At 31.4% G+C, this 27,189-nt stretch overlaps 1 protein-coding gene across 3 annotated transcripts in view; it reads left to right on the top strand.

The window, feature by feature from the left end:
• The window catches only part of LOC100573723 (ankyrin repeat domain-containing protein SOWAHC), an 83,898-nt gene that overhangs the window by 21,188 nt on the left and 35,521 nt on the right, over positions 1–27,189 (top strand). The gene's annotated exons all lie outside the window — the stretch shown is intronic.

Raw genomic sequence — 27,189 nt, 5'->3', positions numbered from 1 at the left:
CTTCTTGGTTCTCATGCTATACACTGCAGGGTGTACCTACAGATATTTTTACTTTCTATACACAGGTCAGTTGTTTGTCAATGAAAACGTATTCCCGGCAGACATCTTCGTCGGGCATCAAGTCGCGACGGGCGCCGGTATGATATCATTGCACCTTAATAATAATACTAACAAAAAAACAACCCTGACCTATACCCAGACCGATATGAATCTCTATATCATGGTCGTTGTCAAAAAAAAAACCATGTACATAACATTCGTACGTAATAAAAACCGTCAAGACCTGTAAAAACGTATCCTCGTCACACAAGTCTATCTGCATAGGCCCACCAGTATAATATAATATACTTCAACGATAACCGATCGAATGAGTGGTGTGGCTACCGTAGTCTGGTCTCTCCGGCACAGCTAATTATTTGTCCCTTCGCTGGCGGCTCTGCGTTACGTATATTATACATATATATAAGTTTGGCAGCGTCGATGCGCCCCCGAAATTTATTACGGTTCCCCGCAGTAAATATTTCTACCCTTCGCGTGCCGTCGGCGTCGTCGTCGCCCCGTCGCACGTCGGGTTTTTCGGATTTATTGTCGACAATTGTGTAAACTCTACCCCTCCGCCTCCCTTGTCACATGCCAACGCCGTACAGTATTTCCGTATAGCTGCGGACGGATTGTGCAAAAATAACCCTTGGGTGATATATCGCATGCCACTAGACAAATGGCTTTCTTTGGCACGATATATAAAACGCTTTCTTTAATTCTAATTGTTCGATTTTGCAGTTGCTATATTACGTATTTACGTTGTGTACTATATACCTATTACTCGAGCTGTGAAATGTACAACATATATAATTCTAACTTCAAACATTTTTCGTTTGAATAGAATAATAACGACAACAAATAAAATAATTTACTAACAATTATAATGAATAATTAGTACCTACCATTAAACACATTATTATACGTATATAAAGAGTATGTAATGTAAAATCTATTTATATTTTAAAACAATTTACCATAAAATTAATCCATATTTTTAGATTAATAAAAAAAAGTGAACAAGTGTGTGGAAAACTAGTACTTACTTATTTAAGTTATTTATTTATTTTTTATATGGGTAATTTTATTAACATTTTTCTATTTCACACAATTTAAAATCTTAGTATCAATGTAAATATCAATTAAAGAGAAATTATGCTGGTTGTTTTATATTACCTAATTAAAATTTTATCGCTTAAATGGTGGGCTATAGGTACCTACTAAGTATAATAGTGTTGTATTATTTGAATTTATGTTATATTATAAGTGAACATTTTAATCCAATAATATTCGTATAACTCTTTGTATACTTACTTATTTTATGTTCTAAAGTATTTCTATCGACATTTGTACATATTATGTTTTTCTTTATTCGATTTTGCAACAGTGGAAATGTATTTATTATAGGCTCTAAAATGCCAATTTTCGGGTAAGCTCTTTGTTCACGTACCACAAGTATGTATACAATTTGTTATTGACGGTTCATCGAATGTATACAATGTCAAGTTTTGTTGTTCATGCTTATGAATTAAGATACTGTTCCCTGACGTACGTGCGAACACTTGGTGGGCGTGGTCACCGCCGATAGGATTCATCGTACACATCACGTATGTCATATTTGCACGACAGTTTCACCATAAATCTTCGCTTGTACCTTTTATGGGAAAAACGTTTGGATCATATTTTTTTATGTCTGGTGTGCGTGATAAATGAATCGGAAACCCTTTCAACAAAATAAAAGGAATCGGGTATATAGTAAATGTTTTTGAAGAGTTGTCAAAATTTTGCGGCCCGCCGAAATGTAATGCATACCTACCTTTTTTTCCCAAGCGAATTTGCCGACAATAAAATAATAATGACAAGTGTAAAACCCGTATTTGTATGTCAATCCCTTTTCGGCCGAGTCCGTTTGCCGCTTTGACGAGCAGATGACAAATGGTTATTCAACGTGACGTTTGTGACAATCTCTGTCCGCATTGTAACGCGCGATGTACTTTGTACATGAATACATACAAAGATAGTGATACACCTGTATGGGATTTATCGTTTTTTAAATTGGTGTGTTAAGGAGGGCTGATCTGTGCTTAAGTCAACAGTGACGAATGTGACTAGGACTACTTAAAATAACAAGACATATGCCTGGAATGGAGGGAGCAAAAAACATTTTTTAACTGTCCGGAATGTGAAACAGATGACTTAATACGTGTGTGGTTTTCGGATAATTAACTGGGATACATATTTTAAGACGGTCTAGTGAAAAAAACACGGGCCATCTGATGTATGTTTGCATAAATAGCTATAGGGTTCTCTATTGTGAGCGTATATATGAGATTGATGGTTGCAGTGTGACTGAGCTATATTCGATTTCAATGCGTCACCGTTACTACCACCTATATATACTAACGTAATTATAATACATATTATATTAATGTATGACGACTATAACATACATTTTAAAATATAAATATATTAATATTACTTATGTTAAGATTTAAGTATTAATTCATAGATACCATATACCTACTTATATGCTATATAGTATAATATACCTATGCTGTAATTCATTGTCCTTGCCCGTTAAAATTTTAAATTGAATTAAATGAACAATTAATATGGATGTATAATATTCTATAAATATTTATCTAAACAATTTTAATAATTGCTTATTAATTGTTTAATATAGGTATTTAAAGTGTTTGTAATAATTATTATTTTGGACATTATCTAGGTATAGGCACATTCCCCATTTTTATTTATTTTTATTCAGATAAAAATTTTATAAGTTCTCATAAACAATACTCCGAACAAATCACGTAACCATACATCCCTTATTGTTTAAAGTTACTCGAAAGAGGAGATAACTTCGAATTCGTTTTTCTCGTTTACTTTGCAGAGCAAGTAAAAGTTATCTTTTTCTTTAGTTGTTGTATACTACCCTCGGGACTACTCTGTGCGAAGAGAGGCCTTTCAATTTAGAAGCTTAGACCCTTTGGGTTTAAACTAAATACCTATAAAGACGCAAACTAGAGATAACGTATCACCCCCACACTAATGTTTGAGAACAATATAGAAGGGGATACCATGCGTGTTAGGGTCCAATGTCCTCCTGATTCAATTAACTAATCAAATTAAATATCATAATAATTGTTTTGTTAAAACATTTAGCATAGAAATATGAACTGAACAGATTTTTTAAACAGATTTCGTCTTATATTTAACTAATTATAATGTTATATGTATATAAACACGTGTTTAAATATAGTAATAATATTTAGGTATATTTGTTTTCATGCAGTAGTTAACGAATCAGTCCAATTATAATTTGGTTTGTTGAAAACAACACAATTGATCATCTCTCATCGCATATACCTTGTATACGATTCATAGTACCTACAGTACGATGGTTTTTTTTTTAGTTTACTAACAGGGTCCTATTATAATTCCCCTAAGGCTGCAGCCCACCATATATCTTCCCTCTACTTTCCTCACGTAAAATACCCTACTAGGAGTCAAAGTATTGTTTCATTCGTTTACAAAAGAGTTTGCTTTTAAATTATTTGATTCATATCTTAATATATGATAATTGATTACCCAAAATAATATACCACTCTATTCCTTGAATAATTGTCATATTAATAATAATGGTAATGGTATACCTACCTACCACTAAAAAAAAAAAAATCAGCTTATTATTATTCATCTGATTTATCTGGAAACAAAACACATTTATAACGTGCCCACTATACCGCATATACATACAGTTTACTATAATGAACACGTAGAATTATTTTCATTCATAAGAAGTTCCATTGGACTGCAGACAGGTTTAGAGTTTTGAAAATGTTTTATCTGATTTGTAGTTTTATTCAGTTTACCTTACCACCTAAATTTATACTCTCGTATTTACTTACTTGTTCTACAGTTATTGCTTCCATAAAACTGTGTACAGGCCTCGGAATGCAAAATGTTTCTAATGATAACGGGAAAAACTGGCCAATGGTATTATTAAATGAAGAAAATGCACAGGACACTATACTCGTATACATATAACGCAGAGTTGCAAATCGGATGTCGCAATCAAAAACACGTTTGCCAGACCAATAAAATAACCATCATTTCATCTTTCTTACTATAAATTTCATCGTATTTACTATTTAGTCACCAGTATATTTTATTTTCTGTGCTGCATTGTTGGCACACTTGTATATTTAACGAAACAAAAAAAAAGTTAGTCAGCAATTTAATATGTACCAGTACCTACCTACTACTGCTCAGTTAAATTACTTAGTTGCAGTTTATTATAGTCGTTTATTATGTTTATTCATAATAACTTACCTAAATAAAATATAGGAATTTTACATTTATTTTATACTTTGGGCGAAGCGAGGAATATGTGTTGGATTGGTTAACTATGATTTATTTATGTGTGAGTAACTTCTCTATAATTGGGAAAAACTAACCTAAAATAGCGGTGTGAATATTTTGTGCTACTCTAGTTTTCAACAAAATTGATTTTGTTTTTTTGTTGTCTTTCAGAAAATAAAAATGTAATTCACTTGACATTTTTACCAAATATTTATATTAGCGTTATCTAAACGTTTTATAATTTAAAAATTATTATACATTTTTTTTAGAAATATTTAAAGACATTTGAAATTTTCTTAGTTAAAAAAGCTCGACAATTAATTACATGTTCCTCATCAGTTTTTCTTACATCGATTTAAAAATATCGAAAATACATTAATATTATTGTAAAATATTTTTTTAGGCATTTGAAGTTTAAATTTTAACAAAATTAGATGTATAAACGATAATTAATAATGATTTTAGTTATTTTGTTGTAATTATTAAAAAATTATAAAGAAGGCGGTATATCCATCGCATGGGTTCTCTCCGTCTTACGTAAGCCGTGGGAAACGTGCGTTCAGCAGAACGAATTTTGTGTTGTTAATTTAATATTAGAATAAATTGACCGATCGGCTATCATCAAACATTATAGGGCTATATTATGTAAGAATATTATTTGTATCTTTGAATGTTGGTTTTTTCGATATTTTAAGTGTGAGATACAAAAATAATTGCTCATATCTAAAATCTAACTTAACTTAGTCCTGCGGAAACATGAAACTTTTCACCATTATATATAAATATATATGTATATATTCAAAATATCGCTCTTGGATAAAGGGATTTCTTATTACTTCCTATTAATCTATATATATATATATATATATAAGAATCTAACTTGATTTTGGAGACGAAGGAAACCGGTTTGTTTGCTTATTTATTATTGTTATTATTATTATTATTATTATTAATTATTTATTTATTTGTTTGCACTTGCATTTTTCCATTTGAAATATATATTATTCATTGAACAAATAATTTATTGTTACATTTTTTTTTACCTTACGTCTATTCTATAATAAAAATAATAAAATTTACCACTCCAGTGGTTGAATTCAAGATGTAGGATGTATAGTTTTCAGAAACTAGTAATAACAATAACTACAATATGTAATTATATTATATTATTTATAAAGCTAAAAAATAGTCATATGTTTTTAATTTAAATTATAAAAAAATAATTTCTTCCGGAGGAAAGTCGGGCAACTAGTTACATATACATGTATACAATCATATTATAATACATTAATACGCATAAAATATAATTGTCGCACACAAAAGAACAGAAAACATTGTTTAATTTACAAAACATATATTTATTTATGATTAATATAGTGATTAATTTGTGCATAATACTTAATGTCTATTTTTTATCTCGTTTATTTGTTTTCTTGAATTCAAATATTGATTATGAATACCTATTATAAAAAATGAAATTCTAAATATTTATACTTGAATAATAAATTGATCTAAGTTATATTTACAAATATCTTTGAATACTTATTATTACTATAATTTATATCTGATTATTAAATGTATTAATATATTTTAAATGATAGGTATCTTACCACAGTAACCACGTTTAAATAAACTCGCTATAAAATAATAAAATATCCCCATAAAACTCGTTTAAACTTTAAAATGTGTAATAAAATCCTGAATTACATCAAATAAAATTTCATATCAAGATTTGTGGCATCGTAAAATTAATATCCAGGTAAAAATTACACTTATATATTATGATAATGGTTTCTTTTATAAAACATACAAATTCCTTAAGTCCATAAGAATTATTTAATGTTTTATGGTATTGTTTTACGTTTTTAGATAAAAAAAATAAAGTATTATTTTATTCCAATATAGATTATAGATGCATGTACCTATACTAATGTATTTACTATTTGTTGTTGTTTATTATTTTTTATTCAAACGGCGTTCGATACGCAATTTGTTTTGTATCATTAGCTTATCTAATATTGATTTATGTACTTATCAATACGACAATAACTTGACAATTAATGTAAGGAATACTATAATTGTATATAGTAATCTGTATAATAGCAGTCATAACCCCAAATAAACTCTTTACATTACTTTCTTAAAAATTAGTAGGTATCTTTCTATTTCAATAATCTTAAAAATGTACCCATTATTATTTTTTTTAATCCATTTGAGTTCTGTATAGTATATATGTTGTTTTTCAAATTTTTATCTTGTCGCCTACTCGGACTCAAGCCGCAAGGTAATGGTTTTTTTGAAGCTATTTTATCAAAAATAGCGCCAACTTGGAATGATTATTATGTTGGGCGTGGGACGACCGATGAATTATGATGGGTGATAAATTTTTTTCGCCGAAATAAAACGGCCACGACGAACAATAGGGGCCGTCGTATTCTGGAGGAAAACGTCTAAAAATAAAAATCGTTGCTAGCCGAATCGAATAAAAACCACACCAGGGCCCCGGACGGTGGCACAGACATGGCAGTTTATTAGCTGTCTGGCACCATTGGCCCTGTCCCACTGTTTTATTATTATAATATTATATATGATACCTACGGGCGCCAGTTATAAATTTGACTTCTTAGTTCAATTAACGGTGTTTATTTTTCGAAATAATTTTCCTTAAATTCCATGCGCGAAACCTGACCCTGAAACAGCCGGGTTTTTATCGGTTCCAAGTGCTGGGGGTCGAACAGGAAGTCTCTGATATCCATCGGGATCCATAAATCATTCGGGAGACCTCATGCCGGCCGCCGGCGCCATCGGTCTGTCACATCAGTTATACTGTATATATTTGGTTTTCCATCTGTTTATTGCCCGATATTTTGTATGATTGTTTTTTGTAAAAAGATTTCTGGTTAGGTTATTTTATCCTAATTTGTGCTCCCGAGAACAATGCTGTCTGCCTACAACCGGATTGATCAAGATATCACTGTTGGTCGTAATAATAAATATGTATACTAATTCCGCTTTGAATGAAACCCGATTTCTGTCTATACATACTATATACATTATACTGTAATATCATATTATATACCTAATACAATTTATTCGAATTAAATTATTTTATTATGATAACGATGGACTGTTTTTGATATGATCTTCAAAATTATATATATATTGAATAATATAGGCTTGCAACTACATGCAGTATTCAATTATATTTCAAATTTGTAAAAGTGGAGCAGAATAATATTTTTCTGTTGATATATTACTTATTTCTTATTCGTTTTTCACTTTAGTTTAATAGTATACAATTCAAATATTCGTTTAAAATAATGAACACGGTATAACCGCATTTAAAAAAAAATAATTCAATCTATTTAGCTTACAACTAAATTGAGAATAATGAATTTACAATAAAATTCATTTTTTTTAAGATAATTATTATATTCCAATCATATTAGTATAATAAATATCAACAGTTAAAATTAGAAAATTTGAATTGATTGTGTTTTGCAAATCAATAATATATTTTCATACACACATAATAACGTCAGTAATTTATTTTTAATTTCTAAAATTTTATTTAAGTACTTATGATAACAACAATTTGTGGTCTTACATAGTACATATACTATAATTATTATAATATACAGCGGATATAAATGATAATTATGTTATTAAAATGTATGTTTAGAATTTAGAAATTCTATATTTCTATAGGTAATTGAAGCTATCTAAAATTATAATTGCCTAATCTACAATACTGCGTAGTGTTTTATATGGCATTTAATGTTTAAGTACCTAACCTAATCTATATAATACCACATTTTAAATTTGAAACTAAACAATATTGTTCAACATATAATCTGTACAGCTTTAGTTTTTTAATAATATATTATGTATGTCAATTATGACTTATGAGTATTTATAGGTACCCTACCCTATATACTGTATAATTAAATTACCCATATTACTCAGTACCCTATATACATATTTTTTAATTCTGTTCGAGGGACATGAAACTAGACTATTGGATCTTCAATCCCCCGCACACAGAATTCTAAAATATGTATTGAGTAGGTACTCCGAGTTATAGAGTGTAAACCAGTTTTCGCGGACACACGGTATATTATAAATTATATTCCAAAACTTTTTTTCTTGTATTTGAAATATACAACCTACTGTACCTACCCTCTACAGTTTATACAATAATATAGATAATACGTGAATATAAGTATAACTATATGTGATAAACTACCCATTAGTGAAACTATTTGTTGTATTCTAAAACTAAACAATTTAAGTTAATCACCGATGCTTTTTACATTTTTACAAATCATGTACAAAATAAAACTGCTGCAGAACATGTAGAACCATTTCAATTCAAATTACTCACGAAATATACAAATGTGTTCTCTATATAACATTCGCTGCTACATATAAACTTATTAATTATATCTTTAAAATAAAACGATTTGAATCAAATCTAAGTTTATTCGTCTTAAATTTTTTTTTTTCATTTTTTAACATTATTGTACTATAACATTATATACACTAATACCTATATAAATTACCTACTATACTGAATATTTAAATTACACAGGATACGCATTTGTATGGATTGCAATTTAATCTACAACCCGAAAATATGTTACTTATCAAACTTAAATAATGTATTAGGATGTACCTTCATATTTTTGAATATTGTTAAGGGAAACTTAAAAACTGCAGTTTTTCCATTTTATACTCGATAAAGAATACACCATGCTGTATAGTAATATATGTATAGGTATATAAAAATATCACGCATTCCCAGACGAAAGAATTAAACTAGTTTGAATTATTTATATTTTTAACATACTTAACTACATTTTCATAATAATATATAGGAGAATAGTTTATTAACATATAATAATATACAATATACTGTTTTTTTTTGCGTCTTCTTCACCATCTCAACCAACCACTGAGTGAATTCCTAAGAGAGTAGCCTAGCCAAGTTTACCGACGAATTACTGCTACTGTTATTATATGATATCATGAAACGTGTCGCGTTATAATATCGTATGTGCGATTAAAATAAAACCGCTGTTGTCAAACCGGAGCTATAATATAAGAGAAGACCGTGTGTACGCTGCAGACCCACTGTCTTCGTTTATTGTCCGACTGCGAGGACGATTTTTAATCACGGCGCGCTAACGGACATAACAGCCCTGTTGACGTTTGGATCTGTCAACAAGTCGTTTAAAGAGGGAAACGTAAAAAAAAGAATTAAAATAATAATAATAATAAAAAAGAATCGCTTCGTAAAACCTCGGAATAAGCCAAAAAACAACGGAAATAGACGCGCCAGCATCAGCAATAGCAACGACGACATATTATTATTATTATTACTATTACATACAGAGTATCCAATTTCATCTTCATCGCAACGTTTTCTGTGGAAAAAAATCTCGTCTAAGATAAGCGTATGTTTTTCAGCTCCCGGGGCACACGGCCGCCATTACCGCCGTGGACGTATATATACACATAATAATAATAATAACAAAAACAACAATAATAATAATAATATTGTCGTAACTCAGCTCCCTGGACAGCAACGGCAGTATAGGTAGGTTGGTTATAATATTATATGTATATGTGTACACGTACACATTGTTTCCAGGACCACGGCGGCTGCTGGTCACTATATACCCATATATATGTACATACATATATATTATACATATTATTATACCTATACTGTCGATGTGTATAGATAACGTTCATTACACGCGCACACAATGCTCCCGCCGCCGCCGAGAACATGTTCATTTCGCTTGCTAATTGGTCACCTGTACCGCGCTGTTGAACGAAAAATGAGAAAAGAAAAAATAACACACACACACGCCAGTGTTGGGAGACGGTAGTTGAAATCTTACGGAAATTAAAAAAAAAAAAAAAAATTAAAAAAATGTAGACCGATTGCTGCGCCTCGACGGTCATCCGCAGCGGCCGCCGCCGCAACTCCGGTCGACAATGGGATCGTGACCGCGATCGTTCGACGTCGTCGTGTACCCCCGCGGTTCACAATGGTGGACCGGCGATAAATTTATGCTCGCGTGACATTTCGACCGCAGAAAAATGCACGTGACCAAACGAAAACGGACCAAGACAATAATATTATTATCGTGTATACGTTTATTATATACGCGTACATGCACGCCGTATACTTAGTACTTACGTCGCTTTGGTACCTATACCGCTCGAACGTGTTGCCTATGTTTATATAAAATTATAATAAACTCGCTCTTACATAATATATCATGTACTGGTCGAAATCGAGTCTTCCGCTTACTCGTTTTCTGCAGGTTGACGTATAGAACCTATTCCGATATGGTACCACCGCCTATATTTACCATTTTATTGTACCGCGTGTATGCGCTCGAATGCTCGATTATACCTATTATTTAGTCTCAAATATATTTAAGCGTAAATAGAATAAAAAAATTGAGGTGGCAAGGGGTTGATAATATTATATTATAGAAAAATAAAATAATGTATAACTATAACCAATGTACAGCAAAAACAAAGCCTCGGGGTGGGGTGGGAGTCTGAACTGGGTGTTCAGACTCCCAGGGGTTGGTGCCCCTTTTATCTACGCTTACGGAACACTTACACAGCGTTTGTCATCTTATTACCACGGTCTTGGTATGGTACAAAGTACATGCATATCAATTCCCAAGGTAATATTAAAATATATGCCATTAAAGTGAAAGAATAGATATGAAAATAGTTTTTCACTCATAATATTATAGATAAATTATTTTATATATTAAAATATACGAATTTACATTGTATAAGCTATATATTGGTTTAAATCACATCATTTGTTCTCATTTTATTACTATAGTTACAATTTTTAAGGTATACAATCCAATAGAGTAAATTAAATGTAGTAGTATGTCTCCTTCGTGTTCCTCCAGATTATATAGATACCTAACGGATAACAAATAGGACACCCCACAGTCTCGGCACTCTAGCACGCCTCTGGCTACAACACGTGCCATTGTATACATAAAGGGTATCATTTATTTTATATTTATAAAAATCCCACTTCCTACTGGTGAAAGAAAGTCGCGAGCTTGCCACCGACACCTGTATATACCTAGGCGTGTATACCTTCACTATTTTCGATAACACATCTGCTGTATTATATATTCTGATTTTGTTAAATGTATACTGCGGTATATACCTATAGGTACTCAATGCGAGTGAATAAAATCGATCCTTTTGGTTGGTTCTTTTCCCTTTCCAAATAACCCTTCAGCCCTTCTCACTCGCTCTCTCTCTCTCTCTCTCTCTCTCTCTCTCTCTCTCTCTCTCTCTCTCTCTCTCTCTCACTCCCTATCTCACTCTCTCAACCGAATCAAACCTAACTTGCGGGTGGTGCGTGCTACCGCGGCTGTACATATGATATAGAATATCACAACATAATAACCAACCTTTACCTCCTCCTATACGCTGCACACATGGAAATCGGGCACACGCCGCGGATGTGGCGCGACTATCTGCCGCCGGAGCCGGAGATGTGGGCCCGCGATAAGGCGGCGACACAACAATAGGGGCACCGCGGTGACACGGCGTATGTTAATTCAGTGGCGGGACATTGGCGACTGCGTCGCGGTCTCTCTCTCCGGCGCACGGTATTAATTTGCGATCGCCGGGGCAGCAGCACCAGCAGCGATACATACAAGCATATATTATTATACATATATATATGGAGGTAGTCTCGGGGCGCCAGCGGTCGCCGAGTTAAGGTATATAATATAATATATAAGTACACACTGCGAGTATATACTTGCAGTGCGGTGCACACGAAGCGCGCGCCGAGGTCGACGCGGTGGGTCCCCCGGGCTGACGTCTAATTAACGTTACGCGGTCCCCGTATTATAGTAGCCGCATATATGTGTGTGTGTGTGTGTAAGTACGCACACACACACGACAATTTATAATATACAGTAGTACCAGTAGTATAGACGTCGTCGTGTAGGTCTGCCGAGTAATTGGAAGCACGATTTCTCCCTTCGCCTATATATATATATATATATATATACATATGATATTATTTCCTCCATATTATATAGCGTAGTCCATCGTCCTCTTCGCCCCGTGTACGATATTATAACGTCTATCTGCGCGGGCGCGCTTACTAATACGTATATTACGTATATTACGTATATATACCATGCGATGTGTGTATCGCGTATTGTATATATAGGTACCGACGTACCGTTGTGGGTTTGGGAAACCGCCGCGACTGCTGCAGTTATATTGAGTGGTCACGGTCGGCCGCAACCGACGCTTTTCGCATGCGACAAATAATAATAATTCGAAAAAATATATATATACGATCTATAAGTACTTATATAGGAGAGGAGAAAGGTCTACTCGCGCGTCTATCTACACTATTATATCATGTATACATATTATATGGGACTCGCTGCGGTGTGGTGTGTGTGATTCAGAGCGCGACCGAGTCCCGGTCCGATATATTATTTTATTTTATGTATTATTTTGCACCGCCCCCGCCGCACCACGCAGATCGCCAACGATATTATATTTTATACAAATCGGTCCGCGTTTGAATTGTCGCGCAGCACCGGTAGAAACGGTGTGTCTGCCCTCGAGGTTATTATATGGAGGTTGCTGTGAAGGTATATACCTACATTTTGGTTTTTTTTGCAATTCGTACAATAAACACGATTATACGAGGTCTATAAAGTCTTTATGGACTCTTGCGAAAATTATCACAAGTATCTATCTTAAAACAAAGACATTACACCGTGCGACCGCTGCTGAATTATCATTTCGTTGGTATATATAATTCATTAATTATATTTAACCATTATGTATTTATTGTAGCCTTTATTTATAACGTTTTCAACATCATATTGTACTGTATAGGTACATAACCAGATTTAAATTTTAATTAAATGGTATTTAAAACGATTATTATTAACATTAGATACATATATTGTATATCATTTTATAGTATGGTGATATAAACTACTAAAATACTTTGAGAATGTGTTTTATGATACCTACCACAAATCGTAAACCAATTAAAAAAAAAAACACTAATATTTATGAAAAATTAACTTTATCAATGACTTTTATAAGAGTTTTTTATTTTTTACTAACGTTAACAATTGTTTCTATGAGCGATAATAATTCGTTTTTTAAATTTGTTTTAATTTTGTCCAAACAATAGTTTGTGAATGTATGTGTTAGTGTCGTTAGAATATGGGCGGGTCTCAAAGAAAAGTTTGCAAGTATGTACTTTTTCTCAAAAAAAGGTTCTTCAAAATAGCCTAGGGGTTCGGTATCCAGAAGTTAAAAAAACTGAAAGGGATGAAAGCACACCCTTCCACAGCACTCAGCACGCTTAGGGAGTTTAAGTGCACATATACCTACATTTGTCGTTTGTACACCGATTGGCTCTATACTTATACATCTTATTCTGTAATACAAAAAAAAACTGTTTCACATTGATTCTTTCTTTGCTTCCAACTGTATTGAAACTGTATGGATATGGATATATATACATATATATATATATTGTTGACATTTTGTAAAACATGATTTTTACTAAACTAATATACACTATACAGAACTTATCATCTCAAATGCATAAATAATTTATTATTCATTAGATGACCTCAATTATTATATACATAATACATATATATATATAATATTGTATTATATTCCGTCATCTCAAATTGGTTCACCGTCTGATTTTAAAGCATCCTAATAATTTTATACCACCAAAGTTGCTTAATGTATAAAATGAGCTAATTTGAACAATATATGAAATATTATTTACCCAAAGAGGTTTTCTATACACATAATTTATGACACCGGTCAAATGATGAATGACGCATTTTAAGTTTAAATGTGTGTTCATTTTCTGTACATTGTATAGTATATAGGTACTTCATCAATGCATTACATTTTATGTTATTTACAAACCATCAACATTGTGGATAATGTCAGTTGCTTGTTAAATCGGGTATTTAATTAACAAAAATTGATGAGTTGATACATAGATCACATAAAAAACTATCAATCATAAATCATATGTAAATTAATTTCTGAAAAAGATTATTTCAAGTTATTTTGTATTTTTTATTTACACCTCTCTCTGCATTTAAACTCTATTTGAAGTTATAGATAACTTTTATTATTATTATTCGGGACAAATTTAAGATTGTGGATAATGAGTCAGTCGAGTTATTGAGAATATCTATTCTTACAGTACCTACTTATCTTTTTATTTTTAGAACAATAAATTTGTTTCAGAATTTAATTTATAGGTATAGTGTAAACATGAAATTGTATAATATAATGTATCATATATTATTTTGATTTTAAATACATAAACCTGATATAAATACTTAATCATGAGTAAGTAATTTTAATTAAATTAAAACAATAAACAAAATTCTACTCATATTTGCTCTTTAATTTGCTTAAAGTTTGATATCTGAAGCTCTATTTTTTATTTTTCTTACTTTTCCCCTCTTCCCGTGATTTCTATGGATACTAATTTCGTTGTAACCATAGGTTAGTCGGTTTTTAGAAGATGTTTACCATCTTAACAATTCTTTATGACCTATATGACACTTAATTTTATCATAAATATTAAATCCCCCATAATATGAAATCTATGGTCGCTAACCAGTATCGATTGAAATGAATTTATAGAAAAAATATAGGTATCAAAATGAATTAATTTTAATAATAAATTAACTTTAATTCTTAATTCTAATTACATTATATGTTAGTTTATTTTACATTAGTTTTAAAATTGTAATTAATTATATTAATTAAGCAGTACAATTCTAACATATAATCTACAAAATGTTCACTTGTAAATTATTTTTATGGTAAACTTGAAAGTTTTTTGTTCAATTAATAATAAATTAAATTTCCACTATTGTCTTTAAAATGCAGTCATTTATCATGATTACTTTTAAATATATACATTATCCCTAACACTAATAATTTATATAAATTTTATATACATATATATATATTAATATTATTATTGTATTATAATTTAATTATGTTGAAATAAATAAATAAATACGTTTGTTTGTTGTAGTATCCACTACTCAGTATTATATAACATTAGCGTCATGCGGTGAGCAAAGCAAATCTATTTAGTCCTGTATTTTTTTTTAACTATATAATTCCAACTTATTTTTTGTAAGCACTTTAAATTATAATCAAATATTTAAATCACTTTACACGTTAAAAATTAAAACAAACATTTCTTGTAACATTTATAGAAAGAAAAAAGAACTTTGCCTAAATTCGTTATAATTCATAAAGTTTAGTAATTGTACATTTGTTTAGATACCTTATTTCCTCTGCCAAAACGTTCCGCTAAACGCCCAACACAACAGCTGATGTAGGTACTTAATAATATTTTAAATTTTAACATGAGAGGTTATTCATGTGTATACTTATATATGTGTTTTTTTTTTTCATTGATTTATAAATACCAATAATTGATTTCATTACCACATTAGCATTAGTACTTTTAATTGGGTATTTTTATTTGTATTATTATTATTATTATTATTATTATTATATAACATTGAATTGATGTCGTAATTACTGATTAAACTAGCTGTTTTAAAGTTCCCATGCATTACCTGATGATTAAGCGGCACTCATTATAGAGATAGCAATAACTTTGACAGTCACAAAGTTACCGCCATTATACAGCGTAGATAATAATCTTTCAATCACAAATTTGTACTCGATCGTATTATCCGCACGCTAATCGTGGTATACAAGTCGTTTACATCGTGTTTGGCCGTATAAATACATGGTTATTTCATGTCAAGATTAACAACCTAGTTTTCGAATTATTTTTTAACTGTAACAATGTCATATGTGAGAGAAATTAAAATTGATTTCGTATCATTTTAATCGTTTGAAATACCGTTCGGCGTGTAATATGATGATTACATTTTAAATCTATGTACACACTCGAAGAATTATAATATATTGTATACACTATAGTACTATACACATTATATATACTTTAATCCAGTACTAGTGCGTGAACCTTACTCAATTTATAAGTATATTTTAAAAGGATTATTTACATAGCGTTTATATAAAATCAGTGGGAAGATGACGTAAATATATAAAAAATAAAATGTAAATATACATTAAATTCCGCCCTAAATCCTATTAAATAAATTCCGAAATGTATATGCGACCCTCTCCGTTATAAGGAGCGTTCAATTATTCAGATGGATTCGAAATCGATTGGCCGGGAAACAGCTTTTTGTTGGAATTTTTTCCATCTGTGTTTAGTATATCCATCTCTATTTCTTGTCCGTTCTCGACTCGTTATTATTCCGTCGAACAAATTCATGGTCGACTGTGTGTCAAATCAAAAACCGATTACAAAAAACACCCAAAACCACCTCGGTTTAACGAAAAATTAATTCACTCCTATATACCCTCACTCCTGTACAACTCGTGTATCGTCGTTTACTATTGACAAAAAAAACTATTTTTTTTCTTTAACCCGTTTCGTAAACTAATGGCTGTCATTAAGTTTTATTTTGTCTCTACTGAGGAAACCATGTACGATTAATCAAATATCCGGCCGAGTCGTTATCATTTCCGATCCTAGACTGGCGTCTCGTCGTGTATATGTGAACGTGTCCGTGTATGCGTGTGTATTATATAATATATTATAAATATATATATATATATTATTTCTATATTATTATTTGCCTCGTCGTATCTCTTAACATACAACCCCTCCGCTCTTTCATCTCCCCTCTTAACCGCCAATAAAGCTAACCCAACGTCATTAATCATGAACCCGTCCGGCGACGGCGGCAGTGGTGTGAACCATAAATAAAATAACACTTTAATCTAAAAATAATGGATTGTTACCGGCTAATCTATTTCGATTTTTTTTCCTCTTCCTTTTCTTGGGCCGTGACCGGAAATCCGAGTTTTCCAACAAGTCAAAAGAACAGATGTCCAAGAATCTCATGAACAAAGGCAAAAAGTCAAACTTTTTGGAAAGTTTCGCTTCATACAATTCATTCCCTGAGGATTTCGAATGCTCTGTGCACATTAAATTATTCACGCGTCAAAACAAGAGAATAATACGATTTTTCAGGAATTACTTACATTATTGCCTCAATGATTACGATAGCGTAACGAAATTATGTGTGACTTCCATATAGGTACTTACTGCAAATTTTCTTCCTATTGTCGTGTTCAATATTAATCGTCTGTGAGTAAAATATAGCTTACAGTTTTAGTTGTTATTTTGTTTTTACAACGATAAATACACTTCTCTTATAAATCCAATAAATCATTTCAATAATAATTATGTGAGGAACAAAATACGATAAGGTCTACTAGAATATAATTCCCAATATTGCTTTTTATATATTGTTGTTATAATGTTATTGTGTGCTGCAAAAATGTGAAAAATAAGGACTTGATATAGTAATGACTAATGACAAAGCGTAGGTATACCTAATATTGTACCTATTTAACCATACAATTAAATATTTCATAGGTACAATGAACAGATAACAATCCGTGTAGTTACATTGATAATGGTATAAAAAAATATCGTAAAAGAGCGGTTTATATCAAATTGGAAATTTGTGCTAATATCTCCTGTGATGATTACAGACATGGAGTTGAAAATGTGAAGGTATCTGGTATATATACGGCATTAAACATATATAATACAATATATTATATATCTATATATATTATGTACACCATGCAATGTCACACACGCGCTCATACGCTTTTTTACCGAGTGAAAACCTAAGGAGGAAAAAAATAGAGAAGAAAAGTAGAAGGGGGAAAAAATAGTCTCGCGGATAATAAATCGTCCGATTCAAATGAGAATCGCGTACGACGGCGATCCGTATCCGTATCTGATCCGGTAATTAATTGTTGTGTGTTTATAATAAAACAGTGCGCGGCGGCGGCGGCGAACCCGGAGGAGGATATTTCCATTGGCCGGGCCGCCGCAGTGGACGGGGTCGGGGTCGGTCCCGACAAGCAAATGCACTTAGAGCGGTCAACTATGCAAGGGGTAATAATGTTCCCAAGCTTTACACAATACACACACGCGCGCGCGCACTATATAATATATGTATTATACGCATGTGTGCGTGTTCGTTCATACATATATATATATATACGGAGAGGAGAAGTCTATGCGTCGACGACGGCGAAGACCGTCTCTCACTCTCTCTCTCTCTCTCTCTCTCTCTTTCTCTCGAATTCCATTCGGTATTTATCCTCCTCTTCGTTTTGTTTTGTATTTCTTCTTTATTTCTTATTATTTATTTATTGTTTTTTCTTTTTTTTTTTTTTTATATACATACTTATATTCCGTATCACGCGGTCTTGGTCGTTAACCGCACATTTATGTTAATCATATGTGTGTGTGTATGTGTTTTGTAGCCGATTTTATTTATCGCATACAAACGCGTGGCCGTATAATATAATAGGGGACGATGCCGCGCTCCGGTGGAAGAGGGTCGGCCACTGCGGCGGGACGCGCGCGTTGCACTTGCGGTGGGCGTCATGGAATCTCGGCAATCGGCGGTTGCCGCCGACAGACGTTACAATTTTCGGACTTTGCGGCGGCGCCACGGACGTGCAAATCTATATTGCGTTTTTATATTGTCGTTATTGTTGTATAATATCGGTCACGCGCGTCAATTGTTTGTTTTATAATAATATTTATGATATATATATATACGACAACAAGGTAACTAACGGAGCTAAATAAGGTTAAATCATTTTCGCGTAGAATACGCATTGTGTATACATTCTATATTTGTATACAACGATGTAATCGACCATACAACAACTGCATACAAAATCAATAAACGAATTGCAAGCGAATTGCATTCGAATATGGCATGGCAAATCCTCCTAAAAGATAATTTAGGTAGAAGGCGTGAATTATAATCATATTATAGTCTATCATCCGACGACTTTCGCGCCAAATATTCAAACGTTTCTTTATATGTTTAGACTATATGATATACCTATATTAAACCGACGTACCTACCGTTATCCATATATATAATATTTAATATGACAATTTTATAGCTAAAATATGAAGTTAAACGATTTATCGCTTGCGTTCTGTTATAAGATACGTTTAATCGATGACATGTAACTTGACATCGTCAACAGTGTGGCGTGACCACGGTGGACGTGTGGCTTAAAAATATATGTGCAGTGAATAATTACAAGTTACAACTATTATAATATGCAAATAATATATTTTCCTGCGCGCGCGTAAACGAGACTGTCAGATTTTCGAATTAACCGCTTGAATTAATATAATTTTTACCCGATTCACTAACGTCCGATGCAATCCACCGGCAGTGAACAAATATTTCATACAAATACGTATATATTATACGAAACGGTATAATTCGTGGTCAACTACGGCGTACAATCGTATTACCATAACAATAATGTATTTATAATATATTTATACGACGATATTATGCGCCATCGGATCGCGGTGGCGTTCGAAAACCGCGTGCCACAATCCCGGTCATCGTCGTCGGGGTTGGTGGGGAGGGGGGGGGGAGAATGCGAGCTAAGCTCACTAAATCTTCGGTCCTGTTGGCACCGGGCCACTGTCCGACACCCAATCCTAAAATACCGTCGACGTAGCCGAAAACGACGTCGTAATTAAAAGCCTGCCGCCAAGACCCGTACCGTCTACGGCGACCGGCCGCGGAGCAGACGTCGCCGCGCCGTTGTTTTATTTATTTGGTTTTTTTATATTTATATATTATATATGTGCGCACACAATTATACACAGATACCCTTGACGACGTATATCATGTGTGTGTAATAATTTTTTCCGCCTTCAAAAACACACTGCACACACTCACACCGTGTACAATAAACTCAAAAAAAAAATACTTATATCAATTCGTATATAGTTTGCAGTTGTCTCGCCGCGCATATAAGTCACACCGTACCCAAATAACATATTTTCTATGCAGTATAATATGTATATTAAATTAGATGTAAGTACGAACGGCAGTTGTTAAAATATCTATTTTTCTTCGATCAAACTCGAAAGCTAAATTATTTTTAATTTCACATAGGCATAACATACTAGGCTAGGAATTAGGATACACTTCAAAACGGTATACGCTGATCCTTCATACAAATGTTTAATAGAACTGGATAAATACATTCTGTAGTGCATCGTATTTATTTTTTTTCCATACAAATTTGACCTTAAAACGATCAGGTTATCTCGGGTTCTTAATTACTCGAACAATTACAAAAAATAATTATTTTCAGGGACACCCTGTAGTTAAAGTATTTGTTGTACGTGGTGTTGGCTGGCCGTCGCGTCGTCGTCGTCGGTCTGGCAATTAAACAGCCCATTAAACAACGGGCTCGCGCACGGTTCGTCTATAAACAATATTGTAATAATAATTTGAGATGCTCTCGCGCAGTCCGGCGCGGCGAGCGAGCGACGCGCGCGCACGGTATATAAAATAATAATATATAGAAATCGGACCAAGGTGAAAAAAGCGTTAAAGTCCCGGACGCCGGTAATTTATTGACGGTTGATTCTTTTTCTTTCTTCCCGACATCCGGTCGTTTGATAGAAGTATTTTTATTATTATAACTATTATTATTCGAGCGACTTTGTCACTATATATTAAACAAGACGCACGTTTATATAAATATATATGTACATTATTATATAGTTGTGATGCACTTTTCGGCGAAAAAACACGCTCTGTTTCTTAAACATATTATAATATGGTCGCGGCCCGCGCAATGATTTACGGTTCTTGTTTATTCTGCGTCGTAAATCCTGCTGCAACTTAGTTTTATTGCATCATTTTTTTATCGACCATAATAATTAAAAAAAAAAAAAACAATATTTGAGTCTATCTGTGTTTACGACGAGAACCCCACGTCCGATTTTGAACTGGTTTACAATTTTATTTTTTTCCAACGACTTACGGGCACCCTCCCCCTTGTATTTTATAATACCTATACGTAAACACGTAGTTAAGACTATAATATTATAATATTCGTATATTCTCAAAATATTGTTTCGGTGTATTTCACCCTCTTCTACCTTATATATTTCGTCACCTGCATGGACTGCAGAACTTATTAAATATTTTGGCAACTTTCAACTTGGCTGCAGGTTGAACAACTATATTTAAACCTATTAAGTCGTAGTTCTGTTTAATATTTATTATTTTGTTGAAAGTATATGATGATATTATGGAATGCGATATACCTATTTCTAGATTACTAATCGTACTTATTTAAAGTATTTTCCCGTAGTTTAAAATAAATGGTAAAAATAAAGTTTAGTAAGCAATGGCTATTTCCAAAATCATTAACATTTTTTTTAAATCTCACAATCCTAAATACAAATTTTTTGTTGAAAAATTCATCTAAATATTTAATCATCCTTGGTAGGTAATTATAGGTTGGTTCTCCTTTAATCGTTATCCCCTTGATTTTTTTGAGTGTGCACTGTGTAGGTTTTGGAATATTGCTTTTTTAAAAATTCAGTTGCTTCCGATTCTGCATCGTAAATTATAATCATACAAATAGTTATACTTATTTTACCAAAAAGTATTATCTTAATATACTGAAGTATAGGTACATTTATTATACCTGATTGTTAAACGTAGTGTTATCTCTATTTGTCATAGACGATTGACTACTATTTAGATCTGTGTTGAGTCTTGAGTTGCCTTTAACGAGTTTTACGATGTGATAAATATTGTCGTGTGAACAATGTTTTTATTAATGGGTTAAGTTACTATTTAGTATTTACTGATATTGTACATATATATATTTGTATACGAAACGTTTATTACGCGACATATAGGTTTTTACTATCTTGATTTTACTATATATAATAAACTTAGTTTTTTTTTTAAAAACTCTTTCATTAGAATATCTTTATATAGTGCCGCGTTTTTTATGTAAAACGGTTTACTCCAATAAGTAAACAAACAAAAAAATCTTAAATGGTTTTTAAATAAATAGTTATATTAACATAATGGTTGTTTTATATGGTATATTATGTTTAAATGAAAAACTAATACGTACACACCATTAAAGGAATATAGAATTACGATTGCATACAATCCGTTACATTATCCATAAATACTAGTATAATCATTATTCAACCTCAAACATTGTTTTATATTTTGTCTGTTTTAAGTATAAATACTTAATAAGTTTAATAACATAGAATTATACTAGAAAATATAAAATCTTTTGCAAAGTGAAACTATTTTTGGTGTGTCTAAAAGGTAACACAATTATACTTTAGACTAACTAAATTAAAAAAAAATTATAATGATTTATATTTCATAATAATGTATCAACAATTTTAAAACTATTATTATAAATAAAACTTGATTTCTCTATTGCTTCATTTTATCTCAAACTTCAGCAAGTCATTGATGAGTAATGCATGCATGTACAATATATATAATATATTCTTATAGCTGGCAGGTATTTTACTCAAAAATATGTAATCATTCAACAATGTTTTTAAACTAAACATTTTACATTATCATACTTATACGACGATATAGCACTCAAGTAATATTTATCGTTTTTAACAAAAGATAATAAAAAGGGTCAGCTTTCATATTTTCTCCTTTAGAAAATAAAATAATGGTCTAATAGTATTTTAAAAATAAGTTATTTTTTTTGTAATTCATTGCAATTTCTTAACCGTAAACATTTATAATTCTACAACACCTATAATGAACAAACTCAGGTTCTATACCGTATAATAGACATATATTTTTTTTTATGATATTATGTTTAAACTTATTATAGTTGATTTGTCATGTTATTTTTATGAATTTGTGTCTTGATAATGTGTAGAAAACAATAATTTACCGAAAATTGTTTTTATTATATTGGCAGTTTAATTCATAATACTTAGGAAACAACTTGAAGTGGCTATGAAAAAATTTCTTTTCAATTTCTAACAGACTACGAAAATAAAAAATCGTTGTCTGCAGCTTATTACCATGTTTATTCGAGTGGGAATAGACATTATATTATACTGTAGACTCGGTTGCGTCAGTGGCGTTGACCTAATTGCGTTGGTGGAGTCTTAAGTCTTAACACAGTATATTGTGGTACAAACATAATACGTAGGAACACAAAATTTATTAAGCCGTACTGCACATAATAATATATTAGAAATCACGGCAAAAACTACTGCTGCTGTCTGTGTCGTTACAGGACGATGATGACATGAGGATGGACGTACAGGTACGCGTATATAATCCAAGTATACACGTGTTCTCGCTAGCTGCAACAACAATATAATAGTAATAATAATTGTAATAGTACAATAAAACAATAACAATGATGATGATAATAATAATAGTAATGTGATCGTGTGTAAATATATACATATATATATATATGTGTGTGTGTTTAGGCAGTGAAGACGCAAATGCGCGGAGAGCACCCGCCACTGATGCGTTTACGAGAGGTGTTATTAATATCCACTTAGGACGGTGACTAGATAATGGGCACCCGTGGTATAGCGTACATATATATAGTGTACTATGTAATTGAGCGCAGACGATTTGTATTTTCATATTTTCTTCGTATATTGTTCCTTCGCGATAGCCTCGCACACACACGCACATAGTGTCAGTCGGTGTGTACATTATATTATACTGTTGTACACAATATAATAATATATACCTACCGACGAAAATTACAATGATTTGGGTTGCTTCCTATTAATCACTGCTGCCGGTATGCTGTTGGTGATGCTGCCTGGGTACCCAAATATCCGCCGCCGCCGCGTCGTACGAGCCGAGCGTCTTTATCAAGTGCCACTCGGGAGCTCGCGCGCGCGCCAATGGCCGCCGCACCGGTAGCCTTCTCTTTCTTGTGCGCACGCGCGCGCTCGTTCGCTGGAGTCTGATAATGATAATGCGTGCTTATCCCCGTGTTTTTAATACTACAACGACCAGCTGTATATTATTATATTTTATTATGATACCGTTGGGATTTTACCCGACGAACCGTGAGAAAATCGTATAAATTGACACGTTGATGCCTCATCGGATTGTCGACCCAGCGAGAGTATGATGTCGGTTCGTTTCATAATATAGGTAGGTTAAAGCAATAATAATAATAAACGTGAAACTACCGTATGGCTTGCGCGAAACTTTTTAATGACTGTTTGAGTATCGGAACTATTATCCTTCGTTCGATAACATGCGATGAACCACGCAGTGACGACGGTGTTTTACGGTGAAGATTATATGGAAAGATTTAAGTATACGTTGACGCATATAATTCTTTGACATACCTAATATACATGTTAGTCTGGAAGACCCAATCTTGAACTCCAAATTTGAATCTTTCAAATAGATTAGCAATACTCGTGTAATTATTGTTAAAATGTTAATTGTTTACTGATCCGTGAAAAATATATACAAAGCTACCTATTGTACCTTTTATAATAGTATACCTATGTTTGACTATGCCATTGCTGGTGTATCATATTATATTTAGGTATATTTTTATTTAACGTGATAATTATAATGTTATTTACTCCTATTTGTATTTTAAAATGTTTTTAGGTGAACTGATTAGTACTTATAATAGTTAATGGGTAGTAAGGAAATATAATTATTATACTCAAGGTAAATAATTTACCAAGAACCTAATATACACGTGTTGTTTTTTTTTAATTAGCTAATGAAAATATTGTAGAAATAATGCAATTTAAATACAAATTACTGAATATTATTATTTTAAATATCACTAAAATTAAATTTCATGCAACATTGGCTAAATAAGATACTATCCAATATTATTTAATAATTTTAACGATTTTAATCACTAAGCTATGTAATACTATATAGTATATAGGTAATATATTATGGGAATAGGATAATGCTATAATAATGTTACTTGTGTACTGTGTATAATGGTATATATATATATATGGTTTTCCATATATGAAGTAGACCGTAAAATCCAAATTACCAAAATCTGCAGTTAAAAGTTTCACATTTAAAAAAACTAAAATAGTAGGTATACTGCAATTAGTACATGTAAATAGTAAAAGGACTAAAACGATTAAACGTCGAATAAAAAAAGATACATGCGACATTGAGACTGCACCACGTGCGTTCATATTATAATATTGATTTCATGCAGTAAATTTAATCATTTTCCCTCAAATTCGAGCTCAAATTGTTGGTAGATTTTCTTAGGACAAATTATAAAATTAAAATAATAACATTCCTCTAGCACCTACCTATTATGATTATTCATTTAGTTTAATCACTTAATTGTCTAACACTCCAACTAAATATATTCATAGCTTTATTAAGAAACAACAATTAAACTGACAAAAAGTTTTTGATAGAAGCGATCATTTTAAATTTAGTTATTACATTTAAACATTGGTTAATGTAGCAGTGTATTAGTTTGTGTAATATAGTGTATCGTATTAATCGCATTAACGATTAAAGTTGTATTAACCGAAAAAGTGAACAAAAAAATTAATCCGACTATTGGTTTTAACTTCAATAGACGCCGGAACATTAGTAACATATTACGTATACATCCACTTTATCTTAGTTTATATCCAAACTTGTTTTACTTGTATAATTTGTAGTTATTTCTGATCATTTTAAGAAAATTCGATAGTAATTACAAATTATAGTAATTATAACTGATGAAATCGTTTGATTAAAAATATAATAATAAATTGTTTTATATACATTTGATATTTGTTTATATATTATATACATATGTATATAATTGTGTATTACACATAATACGTATATTCCAGTTAAACTAAAAAATAAAAACATTTTAAAATTAATTAATTTTTTTAGTATTGTTCCTTTTAAACATTTGATATGTAGGTATTCATTGTTTCATTAATTTAATTACGTTCATAATGATGTCAATCATTCGTTTTATTAACATCTAGGTACCTATATAATTGGTAAAGAACAATCACTTAGTAAGTGTAATTATAATCAACAAATGCAAAGGTGTATAATACATATATTATTATTATAATCAAATAAGTTTAAAGTATATTTAGCTACCTACAATTATTAATTATATCAATATCCACGTTTTCTTTGTATGATTTACATTCCATTTCCTAAGATATTTTACAAATTTTGTACAAAAAAAAAAAAAAAATATTTTCATTTTTGCCTTAAGTAAATATTATTTCAAATGTAAGAGTACATTGTTTTCAAAGAAGAAATATTTATTATTATAAACAATTTTTTATACGCAATTCACTGTAAATAAATTAAAACGAACATTAAGTTTCAAAATATAGGTATTAATAACTCTGTAATTAACAGGATAGGTTACGTTTTTATTGTGTGAAATAAAGATCATGTTAATAAGAAGATAAATTACGAACATTATTTACAGTGCTTATAATATGTCTTACATATTGGTATTTAAATTTATTTAGTGATATTTAAACATTTTAAGTCATGTGTTTCGGACCTCTAATTATTATTTATGTCTTCTATGTGTAACTTCATGAATATAAAGAATATATATATTTTACATAGTACTATTAAGTGTGGGCGAATATTGATGCATTAAATTTTAATCTTAAACCATTATTTTATATTAAAAAAGCTGTTCGTTTTAACGGCTAATAAATTGTTATCAAAC

This window comes from Acyrthosiphon pisum, chromosome A3 (assembly GCF_005508785.2).
Source record: "Acyrthosiphon pisum isolate AL4f chromosome A3, pea_aphid_22Mar2018_4r6ur, whole genome shotgun sequence".
NCBI lineage: Eukaryota > Metazoa > Arthropoda > Insecta > Hemiptera > Aphididae > Acyrthosiphon > Acyrthosiphon pisum.
The sequence above is the reverse complement of the archived record's forward strand: the minus strand, read 5'-3'. Positions and strand labels throughout refer to the sequence as shown.